We start from the raw sequence: 10534 nt of genomic DNA, 5'->3' as shown, positions 1-10534 counted from the left end.
TATATAATTTGGGTATATCTATAATCAAGAAGTCTAGTAGTAGTAACATCTCTGTGTAGTAAACAACAAATCAACAAATCAAATAAAGAATATATATATAATTTGGGTATATCTATAATCAAGAAGTCTAGTGGTAGTAATGTCTCTGTGTAGTAAACAACAAATCAAATAAAGAAAGTACACATCAATTATATTTTAACAAATATTATTCTCAGTTTTCAAATTGAACTGGATGGATTATAAATAATACATAGAAATACATCAATAAATGTTCTTCTCATTTCAAGTAAAATAACAGCTGGATTAAAAAATTAATTACATAACGAAATTCATTTTAGCAAAATTATTTTCACTGAATTGCCCTGCAGCTTTAAATTCAGTTCATTCAGGGTGAAGTGAAAAAGCCAGAACATTATATTTTTCTTATCTTCTAAAAAGAGAAATTAGTGTTGGAAGAATTCACTTATATGAGTCTGTCCAGTCAGAGTCTAATGACTCTGGTCTCTCTGGACATTTTTCTCTTTTTGAAATCGTCCTATGATTTGACTTTCACAACTCACAATTCAATAGTCCTGCTCTGCTGTCTATATCCTCGTCTCTCCCCCGTGTGTCACGGTGTGTACATCTCACTCAATCAGTGAGAATCACTGATTCTCACCAGTTGAGAATCAGTGGTCCAGAGCATCATCAACACATGTTTGTGAGTGTATGTTCTCTCTCTCTGTCTCTCTGTCTCTCTGTCTCTCTCTCTCTGAAACACATTAAAGTTCAACCTTACCACCTTAACAAAAACTCAACATCATAAATATGAGCTCATTACATCACCTATTTGTGAACAGACATTTGTGAAATGACCAAAACATCTACATTACAGGTATGCTTTTACACCCATCCTATACCGCAGAGAGGGAGTAAACGTGGGTTGTGTTAGCATTTGGTTTGTGTGTGTTGTTTGTTTGTATATTTCTTATGTCCTAGTTCCCAATCAAAGACATATACCAGCAAGTGGAGCACTTACATAATGCTGTGGAGGTAGCTACAGTAAGTAAAAAGATGGTGGGTTTCTTTATGTGTGTGTGTGTGTGTGTGTGTGTGTAGACATCAGATGATCATGACAGCTGCTTTAGTTACTAGAGCACCAAGAGCAAACATGCTTCATCCCCTTTTGTGTCTGTTCATGCCCCCTCCTTCTATTCTCTGTCTCTCTCTCTTCCTCCTCCTGTCTCTCAGCATATTTTAATCGCTGTATTGGCATACTGAATTGATAATATTTGATTTGCTTAAAGTGGGATTTTGGTAGCTGTTCATGAGTCTTAATGTCTTCTCTGCTACGCCTGTACTATGACTTTTTTATGACTTTTCCGACGACTATACTGACTTTTTAATGAATACTATACTATGACTGTATTATTAATGTTTTCAAAATACTATACCATGACTTTTTTAATGTTTTTTTTCCATCATACTATTCAATGACTTTGTTATGACATACTATAAGTTGAGTATTTTAAAGGTACCATCCTCTGCCTTAAAACAAATTATTTGAACATTCTTTGGTGTGGCTTTTTATTTACTCTTTTCCATACTATACTATACGATGCCATTTTGAACATGTAATTTGATGACTTTTTTCACATACTATGCTATGAATTTTTTTTGTCTTTTATGGGGATACAATACTATATTTTTTATATGGCTTTTCTGTGGCATACTATATGATGACACATTTTATGACACTTTTGTTACGTTTTTACGGCATGCTGGTTACATCTGGTGATGCACTTGGACACATCATTAGTACCTGGGGTTATTGCGTGTTTCGGGTGTTTCAACGTCCGTGATCTGGCAGGGAACAGTTCCCGTCCTGGTTCCAAGAGGCATTCTTCCACGGCTTCTCCCTCCTGATCCACAGCCATCTTGAAGTTTTCTCTGCTGCCTCTAAAGCTCTGCAGATGACTTTTATTTTACGTGTACCAGTGATGCCCAGGAGGCTGTAAGCTTTGCACACTAATTATCCACAAAGCCCCTAGCCTCAACTTCAACGGGCATGCACCGTGTGTGCCATGCGTCTCAAGCAATCCTCCACCACTTTCCCCTGTTTCCTCTCGCAGGCCTTTTCTGTCTGCTCCTCCCGGGTCACCGTGAATTCCAGCATAAAGACCTTCTTATATGTTACAGAGACCAGAACGAAGTGTGGTCTCAGGGTGGTTTTGGACATTCTCCTGCTGTCAAAAATGTGATTCAGTTGCTACATTCCTTGCTAAGGCTGTTGATGTGGATTTTTAGCTTGTTACTGTTAAAATCTTGTCAAACCCAACTGCATATGGAGGTGACACCTTATACTCCTTTTAAATCCCTCCACAGTGGACAGTGGGAATTCATACACCAGCAGTGGTCACAAGATCTTTGGTAGACTGCCATGCTGGTATATCCAGCCTTTGAATTTTCCCGGTAGTCTTGATCTGTCAACAGCTGTCAGCCGTACCTCCAATTGTTGGTTTTCCGCCCTGATAGAAGCAGCATCCTTCAGAGTGAGGTCAAATTACTTTCAAGACTCTTTATGGATTTATCTGTACTCCAAGAGAGAAGTGGAACTGGGCAATCCTCCACCCTTTCTTAAGTACCAAGGACCTGGATTTAGCCAGGTTGAAACACATCCCATCCAAGTGGTAAGCCTCTCAAAGCTCTGAAGGATCCATCTGCTGTCTTGGTTAGAAATTGCTGTTACTGTCAGGTCTTTCATAAAACTCTGATAGGGGATGCCAACGGGGTACATCCAGTGATGACCCCTTTCTGTAGTCAGGATGTGACTGATCCAGCAGTGAACCTCAGATTAAAGTTGCCGTAATTGTACAGTGCACGGTGAACAAAGGAACTGAGGTGGTATAAATAGTGCCTGACTAACAAGGCAAGTGAGAACAGGTGAGCATGTGGTGATGTGAGGGCAGGACTGAGGGACAGGTGAAACTGGCAAGGCAGACAATCTAAATGGCAGGAAAACTCACTGGCCCAATCCCAATGTCCCCCCTTATGGACTCACGGACTTTGAGGCGCGCTCCCGCGAAGTCCGTGAGGGTTTACGGATGTTCCACTGTCAAATCGTTGAGTGTTTGGAGACTCTCTTGCAGACATTTTGAGCCCTTTATGAGCCCTTTCCGTAAGTCAGCATAGGATGCTGACTTTGCCAAAGGGAATTACCCACAAATCATTGCAATGTGACGTTAAATACGGGGTAGCCAGTGGACGCATGGAGATGTAAAATAACGGTATACAAAGAGGACGGCTCACGTGTGTTCAGCCTGGAATATTACATTTACACAGAAACATTAAGAGTTAAAGATGGAACAGAAAATAAACACATGAAATCAGAAGATATTTATTCATCAAATATTTGATTTTGTCATTGAAACTGTTTTGACAAAAATGAGTAAATAGATTATATGAAATTACCTCTCATCTAGTGAGGAAAAAGCCTGGAAGACGTTCAAATCAGGGAGTACAAAGTATAAAATAAATACCCACAATTATACATCATATTTTTTGTTGTTTACATGGTAACGTGATTTGTTGCAGCAAAGTGCTATCCCATTCCTATTTACACCATCTCAAGCCCTCACAGTCTCTCACACTCAACCACTTACCAGGTGACATCAGTAAGTCCTTGAGGGTTCAGGATTTGAGGCTTTAGGGAGGACATTGGGATTAGGCCACTAAAACAGGAAGTAAAACCAAACTTGACACATGAGGAGTGACCTTCAGGATAAAACAGGCAAAAGATCGGAAAAATCCCTGACACATTATAATCCAAGATGAGGTCCTTGATTCTATTTGGGACATGGTGCCACTCTAATACTGTCTCAGTCAGTTTATGGTTTATGGAACCATAAGCATTGGCAAAGTCCAGCCGCAGTACAGCCATGTCCCATTTTCCTTTCTGTTCCTCTCTGATCATCTGTGTTACCTCTCCAGGGTGTTCTAGGCATCCTGGAACCTCTGAGATTACCCGGTTCAGCACAGAGGAGTCGATGAACTGGTTCTTCAGGAGGCACTCTGTGAGCCATTGGTGACTGATAGTGTGAAATATCTTCCCAACAATGAGCTATCTGCTCAACAATGAGCAGCGAGATGGTCCTAAACTGGACAACCTTAGTTGAGTTCTCCTCCTTTGGAACCCATACACCTTCTGCACATACCATTGTTGGGTTACATTCCCCTTCCTCCAGATCGCCCTCAGGATCTTCCACAGTCGGTGCGTGAGCTTGGGGCACCTCTCGTACACCATAGGGCACTCCACTGGGTCCAGGTGCTGAGCTGGCTGTGGTAGCCTTAAAGACAGATTGAATCCTTTGATGTGAAAGTACCCCCATACTATACAAGGATATTTTTTATGACACTTTGTATGACATAGTATAGTACGATTTTTATAATCACTTTTTTTTCACACTATACTTTTACAATAACTTTTCACGATGTTTTTATGGCATACTATGCTCAGACTTTTTAATTACATTTATATGGCATACTATGACTACATAGAGCATTCTTTAGTGATGTACTACATTAAGACATTTTCATTACATTTTTTGACATATGTATGATATTTTGTATGACCTTTTTAAGAATACCATATAATGTATTTTTCATGGCATTTTACGTTGACTTTTCTGTTACATTTTTCTCTAATACTATGCTATGACTTTTTACTACATTTTTATTGCATCCTATATTATTACATTTCATGACATTTTTCTTCTTTTTTTAGAGCATACTATAAAATATAATTTTACCATTTTCAATGACCCACTTTTTAATGACCCTGAAAAATAATTTGCTACCAGTAATTTAAGTCATGTTTTGTCCAATTGTGGCTGTTGAATTATACATTTTTATTAAAACACAACATGTCATGTAGATTAGGTGGAAACTATCTTAAATTCTTAATCAGGACAGTTTTATAATGAAGACTTATTCTGTATGTATACCACTGTGGTGCAAATGCAGGGACATGGATCATGCTAATGTACAACTATACTGCTGTAGGACTTGTGTAGGACACATGTACTTTATCACAGGGAAAAGAAAGGGGGTGCTGTGTTTTCTTATTTTAAATTATTTAAATGCAATGACAGCAACAGATTAAATGCGTGAATCAGTTAGAGATAGTATCTTTCTGTGTTTCACATGGAACAATAATTCTGCCCCGATCACGAGCGTGTCCACACAGTTGAAAAACCTCCAGCCTCTAGAAACCCTCCAGCTTAGAGAATCATTTTTACTGTCCACTATTTTCAGTTTGATATCAAGCTTGACAACTCTTGAAAAGCTGAATCCTACTCATTGAACTATATCAGATGATAATCCCTCTCTTGCTAGCTACCTGCTGCTGTTCGACTCAAGAGGCATAACTGTAAGTGGCAAAAACGTATTGACTCCTGTCAAACATTGCAGAAAGGAATGAAATAAGACACACTCGAAAATATCACTGTACAACAGATACAGGATAGATTAAAGTAGCTATGGCCTTGGTTCATCCATTTATTCATTTTCTACACCCAGTTGCATACCAGTGGGGCCAGGAGTCTGGCTCTGCATACACTGGACAAAATGCACGCAAACACCATGAAAGGCCACCGATCCATGACAGGATGAACACAGATACAGTATAGAAACACATCCACTCATACTACAGGAAATTTCAATCTTGATGTCTCACACTCACCTAAACAGCTTGTGTTTGCAGGAGGAAGAGGAGAAAGAGGAATGGGAGGAGGAGGAGGCCCATACAAGCATTAAAAGAAAATGCAAAGTCTACACCAGCTTTCAACTGGATGCCCTGGATTTGTTCTTGACACAGAATCGCTACCAGCTCCAGGGTTGCCTTAAGCAACTAGACAGTCCACAGCAAGGTCCAAAATGAACTTCATGGTCTATCTGCCAATAGCTGGCAAATATTTTCAACTTGCTGTAAAACTACATCAGATAAAAATGATGACAAACAAATGAGCAGGTCCTATTTGTTGAGTAGGCTACCTATGACAAATGCTGCAGCTCATTGTAATTGCAATACATTCATTGACAGTGATACGTTGCATAATCAACGCAGCACAAAATGTGGTCAATCAACTTATGTGTTGTAGTGATTTGTGGTGAAGAAGGCTTAGTTCAGCAACCAGCCAATGGCGGCCGACCTCCTTCATTTTATTTGCCAACGTAAATTTTTACTTGCATTTGGCGAGTGCTAATTTGGGATCCTGGTCCAGATATAATGTCTGTTTTACCAACATACACATCTTGGGAGCAAAAAAGAAGCACACACGGAAGACTGAATAAATGCAGAAACAACACAATGTGCGAGAGGTAGGCTAATGATCACCACTGTGTCACTCGGCAACCTGCGAAATGCTGAGAGGACATGGATAATCAAAACTTCCTTTGGCAAAAGAGAAACGAACATTACACAGTGCACGTTGCATAAGTTAGCCATTTTCAGTTGTTTTTTATTGTTATTTATCACATTAACAGACGCCGTTCGACTTGGTTGACTCAAATAATCTAAAATTCTCTCAAAAGTCATTATTTGTGTTCCAAATTTTAGTTTGTAGATTTCAGATTCTCATTTGACAATCAAGTTTCATGAAGGATATTGTTTGTTATATTCCCAAAGTAAAACAGAAGCAAATGAAGGCAGACTGGGTGCTCAGGCTAAGGCTGCCACTATTGTATAAATGGATCTTAGATGCAGGACTGAAGACTTTATCATTCCTTAAGAGGAGCTAAAATCAAAGAATGGAAGAAAAAATTGGACCAGACTCTATAGAAGATAAGAATTATTAAAAAATGTCTGTCTTTGGTCAAATTCTATTTCCAGGGATAGAAGTGCTTGATAAAGCACCAGAGAATGAAGCTGCTGGGGCGGCAAGGGGAAAGGACATACACTTATAAATCTCTGTATGTCTCTGTCTCTTCAGATTCCATTACGGTGGACTGCCACACTATCACAAAACCCATGATGTGACACCTGTGTGTGTGTGTAGGTCATTATAACCTCTGCAGATTCCTGGGTATAACACCTGACACCCACATGCATGCACACAGACATACACGTACAAAAACACACACAAACTTCTTTGAAAGGTGGTGAAATTGATTTTACACAGGAAGCTCCAATCCAAAATGACTTATCAGACCTGCCAACCGTTAATGCCCTGCCCACCTGGCTGAGGTGTTTGTGGCTCGGTTGACCTAGATGTCACATTTCTTCCTTTATCTTTCTATAGACCTATTTACCTTTTCTCTTGTGCCTATTAACACGTATTTTACCTGACTTCCGTCTCCTGTCTCATTTTTAGTCATGGTAGCGGCATGGCTCCATAGCAATGTCAATTGGTCCACCATTTTTGTCCAGTCTGAAATATCTTAACAATAATTGGCTGGATTGTCCGATTTATTTACAGATATTCATAGTGGCCGAAGGATCAATCCGAATGGCTTTGGTGACCCCCTGACTTAACATCTAGCACTTCAACAAGGTTTATTGGGAAATATCTCAAAACCATTTGGATAGACTGCCATAGAATTCAATACATTCATATTTCCACAGGATGAATTGTGATCCCATCACTTTTAATCTTGCCCCTTCATTAGATCAACATTGTCATTTGTTTTTGACCAAATACCTTCAAAATGAATGACAATGCCATTAGCCTCAGCTGTGCATTTACTTAGCAGATGTTAGCATGCTAATAGGCTAAACTGAGATGGTGAAAAATGGTCGACTTATTACCTGCTAAACATCAGCATGCAAGCATGGTCATTGTGAGCATGTTAGGAAGCTGACCGTATAGCTCAAAGTCCCTCTGTGCCTAAGTAGACTCTTAGCCTTGATTCACTTTGTCTTTGTTTTATCTTCGAGCTCCAACTCATGCAACCACTGCACTCGGAGAGGAAAAACACACACATAAAGTGTTCACATCATTTTAGCTTCCGTTGCATGGTGCAATTGGTTAGGTATTTTATCCCAGGGACAAAGCTGTGTGTGTGTGTTTCAAAAGTGTTCTCCTAACTTGCTGCCATGTTAAATATCCACCATCAACACCGTCCGTGTTCAGACAACCGGAGGGAGAAAACAAGCAGAGAGAAGCAAGGACACAGACAGAAAAAGACAGAGTAAGAAGACAGAGGGGACGAGGAGAGTGCAAGATGAGAGGAGATTCGGTAGGCATTTGCCTGACAGGAATCCTGAAATTTCCATTCTTGTTGCAGACACACAAACACGCATAAGCACAAAGAAAGAGGGAGAGAACGAAAGAGAGAAAATGATTCACTAGCACTGCCAAACGTAAATGATGCCAACATGATAATCATGCCCGAATCCCTGCAATGATGCCAAAATCCATTGCCATTTCCCATTTCAGGCGATTGGCCAATACAATAAGTACATAATATCATTTCAGTGTTTCCCCAAGATATGTTTTTTGGCATTTTGAAAAGGCCCCTGAAACAGCATTTAGATGTGATACTAAAACTCTCCATTGAAACCAATAATAATGAAATTCTGTGACAGCAGAACACGTGACGATAAAGTTCTCCTGTTAAATCCTCCTGTCTGCCAAAGATTAAACCCTGAGTGGAGAGCGCTCTAATCTATGATGTTATCGAGAGACAGATGCTAGAGCCTGATAATGAGTTACAGTCTCACTTTTGTTTACAGTTTTTCACTGTCACTTAAAGCCTCCCTAGACTACATGATATCAGCCTGATAATGGCCCTGTCAGATTGACATGAGGGAATATGAGCTTCATGGATGAAGACTTGTCATTTTATCCCACGTTGTGTGACACATAAGAAGACAACTAAAGCAGCCTATGAGATATGTACAGAGATACATACATATCAACTAGCATTATTCATCTTTTGCCCTTCTTTTGAGCTTTTGAGACAACTCTGGGCGCTGATTTGATTGTGGCACAATGATGATCAATGATATTGATGAATCCCAGCAAAATGTGCTGACCATGCTCTAAAAATTGGCAGTACTGCTTTAGTTTGTCTAGTCTGTAGAAAGTTTACCCTTCAACGTTTGGTCTTCCCCATCCATCACCATTTTTAAATTTTAGGACTACGGGATTGCTTTTATTTTGTCCGATCTACTTATTTACCCATTTTATTTTATTTGTTTAGGTGTCTTAATGTATTTATGTTGGTTTTAAATGAGTCACACACATCTACTTAACAAGGTAAAGCAGTTAATGTTCAATTTAGAAGAAAAAAAGATGCTTAAGATTGTTAGCTACTGTTTGGAAACAACGATGATGGAAATGACATATCTTGGTTTCAGTCCCACAAAACTGATCACTCACCCAATTCTTCCCCCTGCTTAGCTTTTTTGTTTGTCCTACCTGGTGACCAATATTGTATAGTCTGTATTATGATCATAACTGAGCAGAGTCCAATGTAATTAAATGAGGGAAAAAAGAGTTGCCTACTATCAAACAGCATAGAGTACACAATGATTACAGGTGTCTACAGCTGTAGATGGACCAAGTATGACAAGTACAAGTAAACTCGTAACAGTTAAAATGAAAACTTCAACTGTGTGCCATAGCCATGATGAGAACTGGTGGATGAGACATAACAATAAAACGATGAAACGTTCTATCCCTTCATCAAAGATTATGAACATACATGACAGAAATATTTATAGTATGATCTTCCACATGGTTGGCTACTACGGAGAACTTAAAACACAGGTCTACCTCTACACACACACACACACACACACACACACACACACACACACACACACACACACACACGCACACACTGCTGACTCCAGATGTGGTAATCCATTTTGCCCGCCCAATCTCTTCACTTGCTCTGTCACTGATAAAAGTGTTTGTATTGTCCAAGTGTGGGGCAGCATTGTGAAGGAAAATGCACTCTGTCTTGCACTAGTACTGGATATCAGGCAGATAACAGACTGAATAAACGCGCTCTATCTGAGAATTTCCTAATTACAAAAACGTGTTACTGATTATTAATCCAGACTTTTAGCAACATGACTTTGTGTTTTTACATATTTAAAAACATACTTGAGCTCTTCGATAGGGTCATATAAATTACATTTTATTGAGAGCCTCTTAACTGATGTTCTATGTCTACAGTATTTAGCAAAATCATTTAAATGGTGTGGTAATCAGCAACACCTTGGACTTGAAGGTTAATACCTGAAAACGATATTAAGGACACTTCTTTGTCTTTATGTGTTGGTGATGTCTATCTGTATTTTAGTTAAGAAACTTGAAACACTTAAAAATTAAGAACAATAAATAATCTCAAGCAACAGTAATAATGAACAACTTGTGATCCAGGCTATATGAACAATATCACTGTTTAAAATGGGAAAGAGTTTGTAATGCTGACAGGCAGAAGTATAAAAGATCCTGTGAGATGCAATTAATACACAAACACAGCACATCTGTGTGTGTAGCTGTGTGTGTGTGTGTGTGTGTGTGTGTATGAGATACAGAGCATT

Source organism: Anarrhichthys ocellatus, unplaced genomic scaffold (genome assembly GCF_004355925.1).
Source record: "Anarrhichthys ocellatus isolate YVR2014 unplaced genomic scaffold, GSC_Weel_1.0 scaffold6, whole genome shotgun sequence".
Lineage (NCBI taxonomy): Eukaryota > Metazoa > Chordata > Actinopteri > Perciformes > Anarhichadidae > Anarrhichthys > Anarrhichthys ocellatus.
This window is presented reverse-complemented; position numbering follows the sequence as displayed.